General features: G+C 45.6%; 1 long non-coding RNA gene across 12 annotated transcripts in view; it reads left to right on the forward strand.

Moving 5' to 3' along the window:
* Nucleotides 1-19,949, forward strand: part of LOC307181276 — a 2,057,065-nt gene that overhangs the window by 1,457,652 nt on the left and 579,464 nt on the right. Inside the window, exon 8 of one of the 12 annotated variants that reach the window (XR_013826319.1) lies at nucleotides 6,861-6,898. The exons of the other annotated variants lie outside the window; for them this stretch is intronic. This is a non-coding gene — a long non-coding RNA (uncharacterized lncRNA). Of the gene's footprint in view, nucleotides 1-6,860; nucleotides 6,899-19,949 lie in introns of those variants that run through there. 12 annotated transcript variants of the gene reach the window in all.

Below are 19,949 nucleotides of genomic sequence, written 5' to 3' on the forward strand. Positions count from 1 at the left end.
ACATCAATAAATTCTTTTTCAGATTCTTACCAGTCGTATATATTCTTTTCCGGTGACTTGAGTGTGCTGAGTGCAGTTCTTTTAGCTACCGTGTAGGCCTTGTTGATTATCAGTTTGGTATTTGGAATGGTATCTTTGCTAATTTCAACCTCCTGGATGATGCCTCACCCCTCCCCACCTTTCCCGTTTAGCAGCCTTATGCGTGTTTTCTACATATTTGACTATGTTTTTGTTTTGTAATTTATTTCATGTGTAGCCATTTTGGATTCCACCTTTAAGTGATATCTTATGATATGTGTCTTTTTCTTTTTGAATTCTGTCACTTAGAATGATCATACGTAACTCCTCCGGAGTTGTTACAACTGGCCATATTTCATTGATTTCCAGGCTGAATAATATTCCACTCTACCTAAGTACCACATCTCTATCCATTTTTTCCCTCCAGAGACATTTAAGTTATATCCTAGTCGAGGATCTTTTAAACAGAGAGGGGGTAAACATTGGGGTGCCTGTGTCCTCTCGATTTTTGTTTTTCCCAAGATATACGCCCATGAGTGCAAGTGCCCTATGCTCTGTAGCTCATTTTTTAGATGCTTTAGTAAACACAATACACTTCTCCAGAATGGCCGTTGGCAATATACATTTCCACTATAAGTCTCACAGGGCTCCCTCTTCTCGTTGCCCTGTCCTGCATTTCTGTTGTTTACGCTTTATGAGGATGGCTCTTCTGACTGATGCGAAGTGATATCTTTTGTAGTATTGACTTCCAGTGCCCACCTGTTTGGTTGGCTAAAAAAGTGTATGCCCTTTTCTTGAATATATACAGAAAAGAACGCATACACCCTTTTTGGCCAACTGCAATGTTGGCAATGTTCAGCTCCTTTTCTTGTGCTTAATGGCGAGTCCTTTCTACCTCCTCAAATCCCTTTCCTGCCATTCTCCCTTGCTTACAAGTCCTTTTCTCTGACTTTCCTCAAGACATTTTTCAGTGATGGATATTTTCAACTCTGCAGTTTTGTGAATTTTACTGCCCCTGAGTTCCATTGTTCAACTTGTGTTTATGGGAACTGGCCACAAAGCAGCGGGATTTCCTCAAGCCCTATACTGTTTCCATGGGCAACCCTAGCCTTTGGTCAATTCGTCTTCCTGATTGGAAATTAGAGTGACATGTGCCTGTCTGAACACCTAGGACTTGTCTCTCATTGTTCCTCATCCTTCCGCTTCATCCTCTGGACAAATTCCAAACTGTACGCAACAGGATGTTGACAGTGCTGACATCTCCAAGTGGGGAGACTGTTAGTAAAGACGCTGGAGGGGTGAACCCGAGCACCAGGAGATGAGGAGATGAGATGCCTTTTCCAAACTCTTCCCGATCAGACGGTATACCATCCTCTGGGTGTGACAGACATGTTTTAGCAGTAGGAAGAGTCCCATTCATGTAAGGAGAACACCAGGGCTTTTTCAAAATCAGTGTCTCCCCGAAACCCAAACTGGGGAAGTTTTTAAGCTACGGCTACACATATGTTCATTAAGGGCCTTGGGAAGTAGGCAGAGTCCAAACTTTAGATGATTGAAGTCTTCAGGGTCAGAAGCACTCACCACCAGCTTCCCTTAGGCTACACTTTAACTGTCATTGATAGATGATGTCAATAAAAATATCTATTCTTTTTCAGATTATTTCCCCTTATAGGTTATTGCAAAATGTTGAGTGTAGTTCCCTGTGCTATACAGTAGTTCCTTGTTGATGATCTATTTTATACATAGCAGTGTGTATGTGTTCATTCCAAACTGTTAATTTATCCCTCCTCCCACCTTTCCCCTTTGGTAATAATAAATTATAAGATTTTATACTTCTCAGAAATGGGGGAGCTGAAAGAGAGGTATCATTTTCAATGGAAAAGCATTTAAAACAAGATTGAAGGTTTAACCAAGATTATTAGCTGTACATCCTTGGAAAGAAATCACTTCGTTTCTCTAATATTGACCTGACAAATAAGACAAACCTTTTCACTGAACTTGCTTATAAAAAGTGATGGAAATATCAAATGGAAGTGTTAAAAACATCTTATTTTACCCGAGCCTTATACACTGTTCTATGTTAACTACAGTTTGGCTCACACATCTGTTCATTGAGGTTACAATAGTCTCAATTTCTGTTACTGATCCTCCAGAGTGGACCCCAACAAGTGTCCCCCTGCCCAGTGTCATTGGGGCCAACAGATCGAGACTGAGTTTGGTTCACAAGCAAAGGAAACTTTATATTTTGATCAGAGAATGGAGAGGTGAGAGCATGCACTACCCCGTGGGCTGTGGGCTGTGGGCTGGGCTGCTGTGTAGAGATCCTGTCAGAGTCAGTGGGAGGGAGGGAGGCGGCGGAGCTCTCGAGGGCCGGGTTGGCTGTAGCTCAGGCTCTATATCGTGGAGTCTGCACTGGGCCCCAGGAGCTGAGGTGTCGACCCAGCCATTCTGCACTAGGAAATCTGGTCTGAAGTGCCGGGTGTGGAACCTCTGCATGCGGGACCCTAGGAGCACGTGAAATTAGACAAAGCACAAAGGATAAAAAAGGTTAGACTTGACTTTATTGCCCAGATTCTATTTTTATCTCCCAGGGATTTTTAATGGGCTTTGCTGGGGACAAACCCCTCCTCTGCCTTTTGTCCCGTTCCTCATTCTTGGAGTGCTGAGGGTGCAGACCCTTCTTCTGTAACTGCTGAGTGCTGAGTTGGGAGCCCTCATACCCTGGGGCGAGGGTCAGAGCTTCTCCCCAGCAGCCTCCCGGTGACGTTGATTGTCCCCAGGACCCCTGCCTCCCTGCTCGTCCACCTGAGCACCAGCATTGGAAGTGTTATAGATTCTAATGACCTTTAAGGGTCCAGGAAAGAGATGTGCAGAGACGCTGTGGGGGCCGGTTTCACCCCGCCCCACATTTGTTCGGCCACCTTAGGCTGACCGTCTCTGCCAGCCTAGATGCTCTGACCAGTAGTCTGCGCTTTCTTCAGTTAGGCCCCTGAATTAACGTACAAACAGCACCAGGTGTCAGAGCCCTGCCCGCTCAACTCCCAGACAGTCCAGGGTCAGTGGTGATCAAGGACCATGATGGCTACTGAGTCAACAGCCTTTTGAAGTAAACAGGAGTCCAGCCGGTCTTATTGGCCACCATCATCACGGTGTCTGTAGGCTTTTCTATGGTGACAGTGTGGTATACTGTTCCCCCGCCAAGATTATTAGCTCCCCTCTGGGTGCAGTAAGTCCTGCAAGCAGTAGTCTACTCTTTTGGGACACACTCTTGTTGTTTTATGAGAGAAACTCCAGGTCAAGTGATGTTCACACGAGTCGTCATGGTGCCCTGTTGCCCCCGGTTATCTCTCTGGATGTTGGAGTTGGAGGGCCTCCTCACTCGAGGTCGGTGTGCCCACGGAGCGAACCCTGCAACTTCAGGGCATGGTTGGTGGTTAGGATCACCACGTGGGGTCCTTTTCCCTTAGGAGGGAGGTGGCCTTTTGGGCTGCTGATTTCCAGGTTTTTAGATACCGCCAGTATCTTGGCCAGATGTGGCAGTGGGCCAAGCCCCTTAGTGACCGTAGTTTATCCTACCTGGATGGCATTCTTGCATTGTTCCATTTCAAGCGGTCCCAGTTTTTGCACTAATTCTCCAATGGCGATTCACCTTTCACCGGGAATGTAAAGGTCAAAGGGTTTAGCTAAATTAGGGAGTTCCAGGGCAAGGGTCTGAATTGACTGCTCTTTCCATTCTTGAAAGGCCACTTCTGGATTCTATTCAAAAGGATCATCATCTTTTCCTTTCAGTGTTTCATATAGAGGCCCAGCTAGTAGACTGTAGCTAGGGATCCAGAAGCAGCAAACCCTGGCCTCCCCAGGAACCCCTAAGCTGTCTTCTAGTTTTAGAAAGGGGTAAGGCTGAAAATGGTTTCTTCCCTTTCCTGGGATGGGCTTCTCTGACCTTCTGTGAGAATGAAGCCCAGGCAGGTCACCGCAGTCTGTGATATTTGAGCTTTTTCTTGGACAACTTCTATCCTTTATTGGTTTGGTAGTTCAGAGGCCTCCTTAGTAGGGCTGGTGATCAGAATGTCGTCTGCATATTGAAGGAGGGTTTCCTTTTCCAGAGGTAGAACTTTTAGGTCTTTAGCTAAGCTTTCCCCAAAGATGGTGTGGGAATTTTTGCACCCTTGGGGCCAGACGGCCCGGAAGTATTGTTTTAGTTGTATGTGGAGTCCTGCCACTCACAAGCCAAAATTTCTTGTGACTCTGGGACTAATGGAATACAAAAGAAGGCATCATTGAAGACTAATACAGAATACCATGTCCTGGTGGTTGGTAGAATGACCAGCAGGGTGTAGGAATTAGGAGCAACTGGAGGTATATCCTCGGTGGCTTCACTGACTGTCCTGACATCCTTTACCAGGTCCCCAGCAGCCCATGGGGCTCTCGTGGTCAGACCAATCCCAGAATATGGAGCTCACCTGGGCAGGTACCCCACCCCCACCCCAGCCCACGGGGCTCTCGTGGTCAGGCCCCTCCCAGGATACAGAGCTACCCTTGCAGGTACCATGGCAGGGCTGAGCACACAGGAACCGTGCACATAGCCCTCATTGCAGAGCACCCCCAGCTCACCTGTCGCTCAGAGCTGACACAGAGCACCTCAGAGCAGGACTTGAACTAACAAACAGCAGCTGCGACAGGTCTGTGACCCTGGGCATCACTCCGTGAGGCCTCCCTCCACCTGGTCTTCCAGAGACTTCCACTGCACCCGGGGCACCAGGCCTCTGTCTCCAACCACCACCCACCCCTCCTCTCCCTGACTCCTGGGTTCCTCTCATTAGGAGAGGGTTTTCTTGAAGTTGTCTCCCACTCATGGGCCAGATAAAATGATTAGAAAACAAGCCAAAGCTGCAGCCCCTTGTCTATCCTGACTCTCAGGAGCCCACACCTGTTCCTTGGACCTGGCCGGTTCAGCAAGTTCCATTTTCTGCAACTGTGAGCCCCTGAGGGGTGATGATTGGCTGACCTGGGCAGCCTTACCGTGCCGGCCAGCCCTCCCCAGGTGTGCCTGGGTTGAGATCAATATAAATACCACTCCAGGCAGCAAGAGCCCCTGCAGCCGTGCCTGACGCCATTTTCTCTGCCCTGTCAGCAGTCTCGGGGCTGGGCTGGTGGGAGGGAGTGAGAGGCCACGGCTTTGTGGGTGGCCCAGTGTGAGTGGGGCTCTGCTGGACTTTCTGCAGCAGTTGCCAGGCTGCCACCTGCTAAAGAAGAGGATGTGTCACCCATACCTGCTGCTGGAATTTCTCCCTGGGCAGAGGTGAGGAAGGAAAAAAGCAGTGGGGGCAGGGACAGGACGGGTATCTCAGGCAGGGAAATGGAAATCTTCCAGAAGAGCACCCAGGGCCAGGACCATCCTGGCTGGCCTGCAGGCACCAAGTCGGCCGGCATGCTGTCACTCGTGTGGCTCTATGGCCCTTCCTCTAGGCTTTCAAGTCCTTGTATATATTCAGGTGTTTTACCTGGGACGGGTGGGAGTAGTTCAGCAGCAACTGGCCTGGGGCTCAGCTCACGTTTACTCACAGATGCCTCGGCACGGTGCCCAAGCTTTGCAATGAGGACGCTTGTTGCGTGGGGGCTGCTGGCTGAATGGGAGACGATTCCCCACCACTGACCAACTTCAGAATTGTTTACAACTGGAGCAAGTGCCCTGATACGGTTTTCCTCTGTGTAACTGGTGGGTTCTGTGTTTTTTTTCTCTTTTTCGTTTTTGGTTCAAGGTAGATTTTATTCCTCTTTTTTGTATTTACAGATATAAGCATGGAAATAATTTATTCATATAAATACATGTATGTGCAGGGAATAATTGTTTTTTCTGTTTTATTTTTTAAATTTTACTTCTTTTTAATTTTGAATTTTATTTTATATTTTTATACAGCAGGTTCTTATTGGTTATCTATTTTATACATATAAATGTATACATGCCAATCCCAGTCTCTCAACTCCTCCCACCACCACCCCCCCAACAGCTTTCCCCCCTTGTTGTCCATACGTTTGTTGTCTACATCTGTTTCTCTATTTATGCCTTGCAAAATGGTTAATCTGTACAGTTTTTCTAGGTTCCACATATATGCATGAATATACAAGATTTGTTTTTCTCTTTCTGACTTACTTCACTCTGTATGACAGTCTCTAGATCCATCGACGTCTCTACAAATGACCCAATTTCATTCCTTTTCATGGCTTAGTAATATTCCATTTTATATATGTACCACAGCTTTATGCATTCGTCTGTCTGTGGGCATTTAGGTTGCTTCCATTACCTCGATATTGTAAATAGTGATGCAATGAACATTGCGGTGAATGACTCTTTTTGATTTATGGTTTTGTCTGGGTATATGTCCAGTACTGGGATTGCTGTATCATATGGTAATTCTATTGTTAGTTTCTTAAGAAATTCCATATTGTTCTCCATAATGACTGTATCAATTTATATTCCCAACAATAGTGGAAGAGGGTTCCTTTTCTCCACACCCTTTCCAGCATTTTTTGTTTGTAGATTTTCAATGATGCCTATTCTACCAGGTGTGAGGTGATACCTCATTGTTGAATCCATTTCGTTGAGCAAGGGGTACCTCTTGTCTATTACATATTTGGCTTATGGAACGGTATCTGTGCTAATTTCAAACTCTGCTTTTATGCAGCACCCCAACTCACCTTCCCCCTTAAGCAGGCATAAGTTGGTTTTCTAAACTTGAGACCCTGTTCTGTTTTGTAATTCAGTTCATGTGTAGCCAAGTTCACATTCCGTGTATTAGTGATACCTTATGATGTTTCTTTTTCTGTGTGACTTATTTCAGTTAGAATCATCATACCTGAAGCCACTCATTGTGCTGCTACGGGCCTGATGACATAGATTTCATTGCTGAGTATTACTGCTTTATAAGTGAATACCACAACTTCTTTATCCATTTTTCACTTTCTGCGATGTTGAACTTGTACTGTAAACGAGGTTCTTGTAAACAGAGCCGTTCCAAACTTTGGGGTGGCTGTGTCTTTTTGATTTTAATTTCCCTAAGCTATAGGACCATAAGTGGAAGTGTCCTAGGCTCTGTTGCTTTGTTTTTTAGATGTTTCAGGAAACACCATACACTTCTCCCGAGTGTCTGTTGGCAATTTACATCACGCCCATCAGCATAACAAGGCTCCCAGTTCTCCATGGCCTGTTGCCTTTCTGGATTTTACACTTTTTTCAGATGGCCCTTTTGACCGGGGGGAAGTGAGACTTCATTGTAGTGCAGATTTCCTTTGCAAGCTTGCTTGGTTGGCCAAAAAGGGCGTATGCGTTTTTTCCTGAATATATTCAGGAAAAAACGCATACGCCCTTTTTGGCCAAGTGCATCATTGTGGACGTTCTGCCTCTTTTCCTATGCTTTCAATGCAATTCCAGTCTACCTCCTGAAATCGGTTTCCTGCAATTCTGCCCCGCTTTCAAGTCCTCTTGGCAGCCTTACTTCAGTCTATTTTTGGACGATAGCTGTCATTTATAACTCTGCAGGTTTGTGAATTACAGTGCCCCTGAGCTCCTTTCTTCAACTCGCTTTCTTGTGAGCTGGCCGCAACACCGCAGGATGGCTTCAGGCCCTAATCTTGTTCCGGCCCGGCATGCTGAGCCTTTGGTTAATTCCTCTTCCTGGTGGGAAATGAGAGTTAAATTTGCCCGTCCAGACACCTCCAGCTAGCCTCTCATTGGTTCTCGCTATTCCTGTTCATCTTCCGCAGAAATTGCAAACTGGGCCAAACAGGAGGTTAAAGGGACTGACTCTCCAAGTCGGGAGAGTGTTAGTAAAGCGTCTGGAATGTTGCACCCGAGTACCAGGGTACGAAAACTGAGACATATTTGAACACGTCTCCCGATCACATGGTTGATGATACTCTGGGTTCCACATGCATGTTTTAGCTGAAGGAAGAATACCTAAAACCTGGGTAGTTGAAACCCGTGGAATGGGTACCATGCAATATGACTTCAAAGCGTCTTCATTTGCTCACCGAACCTCTCCAATCCTATCACTGCTGCGTTTATGCCCCTGTACACATGCTTGATTCTCTTTCGGAGACATAGCAATCCATAGGTTTTAAGATACTTACTAGTCAGGTACATTCTTAGGCGTTTAATATGCGGTGTTGAGTCCATTTCGTTGAGCAAGGAGTAGCTCTTGTCTATTCCATATTTGGCTTAAGGAACTTTATCTGTGCTCATTTCAATCTCTGGTTTTATGCAGCACCCCTACTCACCTTTCCCCTTAAGCAAGCATAAGTTGGTTTTCTAAATTTGAGACCCTGTTCTGTTCTGTAATTCAGTTCCTGTGTAGCCAAGTTTCCATTCCGTGTATTACTGATATCTTATGATGTTTCTTTTTCTGTGTGACTTATTACAGTTAGAATCATCATACCTGAAGCCACTCATTGTGCTGCTACGGGCCTGATGACATAGATTTCATTGCTGAGTGATATTGCTTTGTAAGTGAATACCACAACTTCTTTATCCATTTTTCACTTTCTGCGATGTTGAACTTGTACTGTAAACGAGGTTCTTGTAAACAGAGCCGTTCCAAACTTTGGGGTGGCTGTGTCTTTTTGATTTTAATTTCCCTAAGCTATAGGACCATAAGTGGAAGTGTCCTAGGCTCTGTTGCTTTGTTTTTTAGATGTTTCAGGAAACACCATACACTTCTCCCGAGTGTCTGTTGGCAATTTACATCCCGCCCATCAGCATAACAAGGCTCCCAGTTCTCCATGGCCTGTTGCCTTTCTGGATTTTACACTTTTTTCAGATGGCCCTTTTGACCGGGGGGAAGTGAGACTTCATTGTAGTGCAGATTTCCTTTGCAAGCTTGCTTGGTTGGCCAAAAAGGGCGTATGCGTTTTTTCCTGAATATATTCAGGAAAAAACGCATACGCCCTTTTTGGCCAAGTGCATCATTGTGGACGTTCTGCCTCTTTTCCTATGCTTTCAATGCAATTCCAGTCTACCTCCTGAAATCGGTTTCCTGCAATTCTGCCCCGCTTTCAAGTCCTCTTGGCAGCCTTACTTCAGTCTATTTTTGGACGATAGCTGTCATTTATAACTCTGCAGGTTTGTGAATTACAGTGCCCCTGAGCTCCTTTCTTCAACTCGCTTTCTTGTGACCTGGCCGCAACACCGCAGGATGGCTTCAGGCCCTAATCTTGTTCCGGCCCGGAATGCTGAGCCTTTGGTTAATTCCTCTTCCTGGTGGGAAATGAGAGTTAAATTTGCCCGTCCAGACACCTCCAGCTAGCCTCTCATTGGTTCTCGCTATTCCTGTTCATCTTCCGCAGAAATTGCAAACTGGGCCAAACAGGAGGTTAAAGGGACTGACTCTCCAAGTCGGGAGAGTGTTAGTAAAGCATCTGGAATGTTGCACCAGAGTACCAGGGTACGAAAACTGAGACATATTTGAACACGTCTCCCGATCACATGGTTGATCATACTCTAGGTTCCACATGCATGTTTTAGCTGAAGGAAGAATACCTTAAACCTGGGTAGTTGAAACCCGTGGAATGGGTACCATGCAATATGACTTCAAAGGGTCTTCATTTGCTCACCGAACCTCTTCAATCCTGTCACTGCTGCGTTTATGCCCCTGTACACATGCTTGATTCTCTTTCGGAGACATAGCAATCCATAGGTTTTAAGATACTTACAAGTCAGGTACATTCTTAGGCGTTTAATATGCGGTGTTGAGTCCATTTCGTTGAGCAAGGAGTAGCTCTTGTCTATTCCATATTTGGCTTAAGGAACTTTAACTGTGCTCATTTCAATCTCTGGTTTTATGCAGCACCCCAACTCACCTTTACCCTTAAGCAAGCATAAGTTGTTTTTCTAAATTTGAGACCCTGTTGTGTTCTGTAATTCAGTTCCTGTGTAGCCAAGTTTACATTCCGTGTATTACTGATATCTTATGATGTTTCTTTTTCTGTGTGACTTATTTCAGTTAGAATCATCATACCTGAATCCACTCATTGTGCTGCTAAGGGCCTGATGACACAGATTTCATTGCTGAGTGATATTGCTTTGTAAGTAAATACCACAACTTCTTTCTCCATTTTTCACTTTCTGCGATGTTGAACTTGTATGGTAAACGGGGTTCTTGTAAACGGAGGCGTCCCAAACTTTGGGGTGGCTGTGTCTTTTTGATTTTAATTTCCCTAAGCTATAGGACCATAAGTGGAAGTGCCCTAGGCTCTGTTGCTTTGTTTTTTAGATGTTTCAGGAAACACCATACACTTCTCCCGAGTGGTTGTTGGCAATTTACATCCCGCCCATCAGCATAACAAGGCTCCCAGTTCTCCATGGCCTGTCCTGCCTTTCTGGATTTTACACTTTTTTCAGATGGCCCTTTTGACCGGGGGGAAGTGAGACTTCATTGTAGTGCAGATTTCCTTTGCAAGCTTGCTTGGTTGGCCAAAAAGGGCGTATGCGTTTTTTCCTGAATATATTCAGGAAAAAACGCATACGCCCTTTTTGGCCAAGTGCATCATTGTGGACGTTCTGCCTCTTTTCCTATGCTTTCAATGCAATTCCAGTCTACCTCCTGAAATCGGTTTCCTGCAATTCTGCCCCGCTTTCAAGTCCTCTTGGCAGCCTTACTTCAGTCTATTTTTGGACGATAGCTGTCATTTATAACTCTGCAGGTTTGTGAATTACAGTGCCCCTGAGCTCCTTTCTTCAACTCGCTTTCTTGTGACCTGGCCGCAACACCGCAGGATGGCTTCAGGCCCTAATCTTGTTCCGGCCCGGCATGCTGAGCCTTTGGTTAATTCCTCTTCCTGGTGGGAAATGAGAGTTAAATTTGCCCGTCCAGACACCTCCAGCTAGCCTCTCATTGGTTCTCGCTATTCCTGTTCATCTTCCGCAGAAATTGCAAACTGGGCCAAACAGGAGGTTAAAGGGACTGACTCTCCAAGTCGGGAGAGTGTTAGTAAAGCGTCTGGAATGTTGCACCCGAGTACCAGGGGAGGAAAACTGAGACATATTTGAACACGTCTCCCGTTCACATGGTTGATCATACTCTGGGTTCCACATGCATGTTTGAGCTGAAGGAAGAATACCTTAAACCTTGAGAGTTGAGACCCGTGTAATGGGTACCATGCAATATGACTTCAAAGGGTCTTCATTTGCTCACCGAACCTCTCCAATCCTGTCACTGCTGCGTTTATGCCCCTGTACACACGCTTGATTCTCTTTTGGAGACATAGCAATCCATAGGTTTTAAGATACTTACTAGTCAGGTACATTCTTAGGCGTTTAATATGGGGTTTTGAGTCCATTTCGTTGAGCAAGGAGTAGCTCTTGTGTATTCCATATTTGGCTTAAGGAACTTTATCTGTGCTCATTTCAATCTCTGGTTTTATGCAGCACCCCAACTCACCTTTCCCCTTAAGCAAGCATAAGTTGTTTTTCTAAATTTGAGACCCTGTTCTGTTTTGTAATTCAGTTCATGTGTAGCCAAGTTCACATTCTGTGTATTAGTGATACCTTATGATGTTTCTTTTCTGTGTGACTTATTTCAGTTCGAATCATCATACCTGAATCCACTCATTATGCTGCTACTGGCCTGATGACATAGATTTCATTGCTGAGTGATATTGCATTGTACGTAAGTACCACAAGTTCTTTATCCATTTTTCACTTTCTGCGATATTGAACTTGTACCATAAACGAGGTTCTTGTAAAGAGAGCCGTCCCAAACTTTGGGGTGGCTGTGTCTTTTTGATTTTAATTTCCCTAAGCTATAGGACCATAAGTGGAAGTGCCCTAGGCTCTGTTGCTTTGTTTTTTAGATGTTTCAGGAAACACCATACACTTCTCCAGAGTGGCTGTTGGCAATTTACATCCCGCCCATCAGCATAAGAAGGCTCCCAGTTCTCCATGGCCTGTCGTGCCTTTATGGATTTTACACTTTTTTCAGATGGCCCTTTTGACCAGGTGGAAGTGAGACTTCATTGTAGTGCAGATTTCCTTTGCAAGCTTGCTTGGTTGGCCAAAAAGTGCGTATGCGTTTTTTCCTGAATATATTCAGGAAAAAACGCATACGCACTTTTTGGCCAAGTGCATCATTGTCGAGTTTCTGACTCTCTTCATATGTTTTCAGTGCAATTCCAGTCTACCTCCTGAAATCGGTTTCCTGCAATTCTTCCTTGCTTTCAATGCCTCTTCATAGCCTTACCTCAATATATTTTTTAAAAATAGTTGGCCTTTATAACTCTGCAGGTTTTTGAATTGCAGTGGCCCTTAGCTCCATTTTTTAGCTCTTATTTTTGTGGTCTTGCCCCATAACCACAGGATTCCTTGAAGCCCTATTTTTCTTCTGGGGCACCTTGCTGTGCCTTTGGTTAATTCTTCTTACTGATGTGATATTAGAGTGACATGTGCCCATTGAAACCGCTACAGCTAGTTTCTCACTGGTTCCCCCTATTCCCATTCATCCTCTGCACTAACTGCAGACTGTGCGATACCAGAACTTAAAGGCATTAACTCCATGTGGGGATGTTGTTAGTAAAGCGGCTGGAATGTCGATCCGGAGCCCCAGGAGAGGAAAAATGAGGTGCGTTTTAGAAACCTTTCCCGATCATATGGTATACCAGTCGCTGGGTTTCCCAAGCATGGTTTAGCTGTAGGAAGATTCCCTTCAACCTGGAGTGTTGGGACCCTTGGACTGAGTAGCATGAAGTATTGCATTAAACTTTCGGCAGTTGCTCACCAAAGCTCACCAATCCTGTCAGCCCCAAGTGTCCAGCCTTATGTCTTATCCAGCTGTGGGTTTATATGTGGTCAATCCAGGTTGCATCACAGCCCCTGAGCGAATTTTGTAAGAATTTTTCTCTCTTTCATTGTTTCAGCGTTTTGTTTTTAAAATTTATTTCTATAATGGGGTTTAGCTCCTTTTCACTGCTGTGTTTGTGCCGCTCTGCACACACTTGATTCCCTTATGGAGATATATCAATACATGGGTTTTAAGATTCTTATTCCTCAGATATATTTCTCTGCGGTGTATAGGGTGTGTTGAGGCCTGTTCATTGAGCAAGGTGTAGATCTTGTCTAATACCTATTTGGTTTATTGAACGGTATCTGTGCTAATTTCAAACTCTGGTTTTATGCATCACCCCACCTCTCCTTTCCCCTTAAGCTGACATAAGTGTGTTTTCTAAATGTGAGACACTGTTCTGTTCTGTAATTCATTTCTTGTGCAGCCATATTTACCCTCCCTCTATAAGTGATATCTTATGATATGTTTCTTTTTCTGTTTGACTTATTTCAAGTAGTATTATCGGACCTAAATCCACTCTTTATCCTTCTACTAGCCTTATTACATTGATTTCATGGTGAAGAGATATTCCATTGTACATAAGTACCACATCTTCTTTATCCATTGTTCTCTTTCCTGGGATATTTAAGGTGTACTGAAGTTGAGGTTCTTGTAAACAGAGTAGCCCTAAACTGTGGTGTGCTTGTGTCTTGTTGATTTTTAGACTTCCCTAGATATACTCCCATGATTGGAAGTGTCCTATGCTCTGTAGCTCTGTTTTTTAGATGATTTAGGAACCACCATACACTTCTCCAGAGTGGCTCTCGGCAGTTCACACACTGCCCATCAGCGTATAAAGGCTCCCTGTTCTCCATGGCCTGTCCTGCATTTCTGGTTTTTACAATTTTTTAGGATGGCCCTTTTGACCGGTGGGAAGTGAGACTTCTTTGTTGTGCACATTTGCATTGCTTGCTTGCTTCGTTGCCCATAAAGTGCGTATGCGTTTTTTCCTGGATATAATCAGGAAAAAACGCATACGCCCTTTTGGGCCAACTGCATCATTGTCGAAATTCTGCCGCTTTTCATGTGCGTTAAAGACGAGTCCAATCTATCTCTTGAAATCTGTTTCTTGCAATTCTGTCTTGCATTCAGATCCTCTTCTTTGCCTTACCTCAACATATTTTTGGACGTTAGTTTTCATTTATAACTCTGCAGGTTTGTGAATTGCAGTGACCCTGAGCTCCATTTTTTAAGTTGCTCTTTTGTGAGCTGGCCTCAAACCCGCAGGATTGCTTCAGGCCCTATTTTGGCTCCGGTGAGGCAGGCTGAGCCTTTCTTTAATTCTTACTCTTAATGGGAAATTAGAGTGATATGTGCCCGTCCAAACCCCTACAACTCTTCTCTCATTGGTTCCCCCTCTTCCCGTTCATCCTCCTCACAATTTGCAAAATGTGTGAAACAGAAGTTTAAATGTGCTGATTCTCCAAGTGGGGAGATTCTAAGTAGCATGGCTGGAATGGTGAACAGGAGCACCAGGAGAGGATAAATGAGGTGCATTTTAGACACATCTCCCGATCACATGGTGTACAGTCCTCTGGGTTTTCCATGCATGTTTTAGCTGTAGGAAGATCCCTTGAACCTGCAGATTTGGGACCCATTGAATGGGTGCCAGGTAGTATTACTTTAAAGGGTGTGCATTTCCTCACCCAACCTCACATTTCTCTTAGCGCAAACAGTTTCCAGCCTTATGTCTCATCCTGCTGTGGGTCTAGATGTGTTCAATCCATGTTGCATCACCGTCCCTGAGGAAAAGTTGTAAGAGGTTTTCTCTGTCTCTCTGTCGTTTATTTTTTTCAATTTATTACTATATTGGTTACAGCTGATTTTCAAAGCTCTGTTTCTTGCTGCTGTACATCCACTTGATTCGCGTACAGAGAGACATCAATAAATTCTTTTTCAGATTCTTACCAGTCGTATATATTCTTTTCCGGTGACTTGAGTGTGCTGAGTGCAGTTCTTTTAGCTACCGTGTAGGCCTTGTTGATTATCAGTTTGGTATTTGGAATGGTATCTTTGCTAATTTCAACCTCCTGGATGATGCCTCACCCCTCCCCACCTTTCCCGTTTAGCAGCCTTATGCGTGTTTTCTACATATTTGACTATGTTTTTGTTTTGTAATTTATTTCATGTGTAGCCATTTTGGATTCCACCTTTAAGTGATATCTTATGATATGTGTCTTTTTCTTTTTGAATTCTGTCACTTAGAATGATCATACGTAACTCCTCCGGAGTTGTTACAACTGGCCATATTTCATTGATTTCCAGGCTGAATAATATTCCACTCTACCTAAGTACCACATCTCTATCCATTTTTTCCCTCCAGAGACATTTAAGTTATATCCTAGTCGAGGATCTTTTAAACAGAGAGGGGGTAAACATTGGGGTGCCTGTGTCCTCTCGATTTTTGTTTTTCCCAAGATATACGCCCATGAGTGCAAGTGCCCTATGCTCTGTAGCTCATTTTTTAGATGCTTTAGTAAACACAATACACTTCTCCAGAATGGCCGTTGGCAATATACATTTCCACTATAAGTCTCACAGGGCTCCCTCTTCTCGTTGCCCTGTCCTGCATTTCTGTTGTTTACGCTTTATGAGGATGGCTCTTCTGACTGATGCGAAGTGATATCTTTTGTAATATTGACTTCCAGTGCCCACCTGTTTGGTTGGCTAAAAAAGTGTATGCCCTTTTCTTGAATATATACAGAAAAGAACGCATACACCCTTTTTGGCCAACTGCAATGTTGGCAATGTTCAGCTCCTTTTCTTGTGCTTAATGGCGAGTCCTTTCTACCTCCTCAAATCCCTTTCCTGCCATTCTCCCTTGCTTACAAGTCCTTTTCTCTGACTTTCCTCAAGACATTTTTCAGTGATGGATATTTTCAACTCTGCAGTTTTGTGAATTTTACTGCCCCTGAGTTCCATTGTTCAACTCGTGTTTATGGGAACTGGCCACAAAGCAGCGGGATTTCCTCAAGCCCTATACTGTTTCCATGGGCAACCCTAGCCTTTGGTCAATTCGTCTTCCTGATTGGAAATTAGAGTGACATGTGCCTGTCTGAACACCTAGGACTTGTCTCTCATTGTTCCTCATCCTTCCGCTTCATCCTCTGGACAAATTCCAAACTGTACGCAACAGGATGTTGACAGTGCTGACATCTCCAAGTGGGGAGACTGTTAGTAAAGACGCTGGAGGGGTGAACCCGAGCACCAGGAGATGAGGAGATGAGATGCCTTTTCCAAACTCTTCCCGATCAGACGGTATACCATCCTCTGGGTGTGACAGACATGTTTTAGCAGTAGGAAGAGTCCCATTCATGTAAGGAGAACACCAGGGCTTTTTCAAAATCAGTGTCTCCCCGAAACCCAAACTGGGGAAGTTTTTAAGCTACGGCTACACATATGTTCATTAAGGGCCTTGGGAAGTAGGCAGAGTCCAAACTTTAGATGATTGAAGTCTTCAGGGTCAGAAGCACTCACCACCAGCTTCCCTTAGGCTACACTTTAACTGTCATTGATAGATGATGTCAATAAAAATATCTATTCTTTTTCAGATTATTTCCCCTTATAGGTTATTGCAAAATGTTGAGTGTAGTTCCCTGTGCTATACAGTAGTTCCTTGTTGATGATCTATTTTATACATAGCAGTGTGTATGTGTTCATTCCAAACTGTTAATTTATCCCTCCTCCCACCTTTCCCCTTTGGTAATAATAAATTATAAGATTTTATACTTCTCAGAAATGGGGGAGCTGAAAGAGAGGTATCATTTTCAATGGAAAAGCATTTAAAACAAGATTGAAGGTTTAACCAAGATTATTAGCTGTACATCCTTGGAAAGAAATCACTTCGTTTCTCTAATATTGACCTGACAAATAAGACAAACCTTTTCACTGAACTTGCTTATAAAAAGTGATGGAAATATCAAATGGAAGTGTTAAAAACATCTTATTTTACCCGAGCCTTATACACTGTTCTATGTTAACTACAGTTTGGCTCACACATCTGTTCATTGAGGTTACAATAGTCTCAATTTCTGTTACTGATCCTCCAGAGTGGACCCCAACAAGTGTCCCCCTGCCCAGTGTCATTGGGACCAACAGATCGAGACTGAGTTTGGTTCACAAGCAAAGGAAACTTTATATTTTGATCAGAGAATGGAGAGGTGAGAGCATGCACTACCCCGTGGGCTGTGGGCTGGGCTGCTGTGTAGAGATCCTGTCAGAGTCAGTGGGAGGGAGGGAGGCGGCGGAGCTCTCGAGGGCTGGGTTGGCTGTAGCTCAGGCTCTATATCGTGGAGTCTGCACTGGGCCCCAGGAGCTGAGGTGTCGACCCAGCCATTCTGCACTAGGAAATCTGGTCTGAAGTGCCGGGTGTGGAACCTCTGCATGCGGGACCCTAGGAGCACGTGAAATTAGACAAAGCACAAAGGATAAAAAAGGTTAGACTTGACTTTATTGCCCAGATTCTATTTTTATCTCCCAGGGATTTTTAATGGGCTTTGCTGGGGACAAACCCCTCCTCTGCCTTTTGTCCCGTTCCTCATTCTTGGAGTGCTGAGGGTGCAGACCCTTCTTCTGTAACTGCTGAGTGCTGAGTTGGGAGCCCTCATACCCTGGGGCGAGGGTCAGAGCTTCTCCCCAGCAGCCTCCCGGTGACGTTGATTGTCCCCAGGACCCCTGCCTCCCTGCTCGTCCACCTGAGCACCAGCATTGGAAGTGTTATAGATTCTAATGACCTTTAAGGGTCCAGGAAAGAGATGTGCAGAGACGCTGTGGGGGCCGGTTTCACCCCGCCCCACATTTGTTCGGCCACCTTAGGCTGACCGTCTCTGCCAGCCTAGATGCTCTGACCAGTAGTCTGCGCTTTCTTCAATTAGGCCCCTGAATTAACGTACAAACAGCACCAGGTGTCAGAGCCCTGCCCGCTCAACTCCCAGACAGTCCAGGGTCAGTGGTGACCAAGGACCATGATGGCTACTGAGTCAACAGCCTTTTGAAGTAAACAGGAGTCCAGCCGGTCTTATTGGCCACCATCATCACGGTGTCTGTAGGCTCTTCTATGGTGACAGTGTGGTATACTGTTCCCCCGCCAAGATTATTAGCTCCCCTCTGGGTGCAGTAAGTCCTGCAAGCAGTAGTCTACTCTTTTGGGACACACTCTTGTTGTTTTATGAGAGAAACTCCAGGTCAAGTGATGTTCACACGAGTCGTCATGGTGCCCTGTTGCCCCCGGTTATCTCTCTGGATGTTGGAGTTGGAGGGCCTCCTCACTCGAGGTCGGTGTGCCCACGGAGCGAACCCTGCAACTTCAGGGCATGGTTGGTGGTTAGGATCACCACGTGGGGTCCTTTTCCCTTAGGAGGGAGGTGGCCTTTTGGGCTGCTGATTTCCAGGTTTTTAGATACCGCCAGTATCTTGGCCAGATGTGGCAGTGGGCCAAGCCCCTTAGTGACCGTAGTTTATCCTACCTGGATGGCATTCTTGCATTGTTCCATTTCAAGCGGTCCCAGTTTTTGCACTAATTCTCCAATGGCGATTCACCTTTCACCGGGAATGTAAAGGTCAAAGGGTTTAGCTAAATTAGGGAGTTCCAGGGCAAGGGTCTGAATTGACTGCTCTTTCCATTCTTGAAAGGCCACTTCTGGATTCTATTCAAAAGGATCATCATCTTTTCCTTTCAGTGTTTCATATAGAGGCCCAGCTAGTAGACTGTAGTTAGGGATCCAGAAGCAGCAAACCCTGGCCTCCCCAGGAACCCCTAAGCTGTCTTCTAGTTTTAGAAAGGGGTAAGGCTGAAAATGGTTTCTTCCCTTTCCTGGGATGGGCTTCTCTGACCTTCTGTGAGAATGAAGCCCAGGCAGGTCACCGCAGTCTGTGATATTTGAGCTTTTTCTTGGACAACTTCTATCCTTTATTGGCTTGGTAGTTCAGAGGCCTCCTTAGTAGGGCTGGTGATCAGAATGTCGTCTGCATATTGAAGGAGGGTTTCCTTTTCCAGAGGTAGAACTTTTAGGTCTTTAGCTAAGCTTTCCCCAAAGATGGTGTGGGAATTTTTGCACCCTTGGGGCCAGACGGCCCGGAAGTATTGTTTTAGTTGTATGTGGAGTCCTGCCACTCACAAGCCAAAATTTCTTGTGACTCTGGGACTAATGGAATACAAAAGAAGGCATCATTGAAGACTAATACAGAATACCATGTCCTGGTGGTTGGTAGAATGACCAGCAGGGTGTAGGAATTAGGAGCAACTGGAGGTATATCCTCGGTGGCTTCACTGACTGTCCTGACATCCTTTACCAGGTCCCCAGCAGCCCATGGGGCTCTCGTGGTCAGACCAATCCCAGAATATGGAGCTCACCTGGGCAGGTACCCCACCCCCACCCCAGCCCACGGGGCTCTCGTGGTCAGGCCCCTCCCAGGATACAGAGCTACCCTTGCAGGTACCGTGGCAGGGCTGGGCACACAGGAACCGTGCACATAGCCCTCATTGCAGAGCACCCCCAGCTCACCTGTCGCTCAGAGCTGACACAGAGCACCTCAGAGCAGGACTTGAACTAACAAACAGCAGCTGCGACAGGTCTGTGACCCTGGGCATCACTCCGTGAGGCCTCCCTCCACCTGGTCTTCCAGAGACTTCCACTGCACCCGGGGCACCAGGCCTCTGTCTCCAACCACCACCCACCCCTCCTCTGCCTGACTCCTGGGTTCCTCTCATTAGGAGAGGGTTTTCTTGAAGTTGTCTCCCACTCATGGGCCAGATAAAATGATTAGAAAACAAGCCAAAGCTGCAGCCCCTTGTCTATCCTGACTCTCAGGAGCCCACACCTGTTCCTTGGACCTGGCCGGTTCAGCAAGTTCCATTTTCTGCAACTGTGAGCCCCTGAGGGGTGATGATTGGCTGACCTGGGCAGCCTTACCGTGCCGGCCAGCCCTCCCCAGGTGTGCCTGGGTTGAGATCAATATAAATACCACTCCAGGCAGCAAGAGCCCCTGCAGCCGTGCCTGACGCCATTTTCTCTGCCCTGTCAGCAGTCTCGGGGCTGGGCTGGTGGGAGGGGGTGAGAG

This window comes from Stenella coeruleoalba (genome assembly GCF_951394435.1).
Source record: "Stenella coeruleoalba genome assembly, contig: scaffold_52, whole genome shotgun sequence".
Taxonomy (NCBI): Eukaryota; Metazoa; Chordata; class Mammalia; order Artiodactyla; family Delphinidae; genus Stenella; species Stenella coeruleoalba.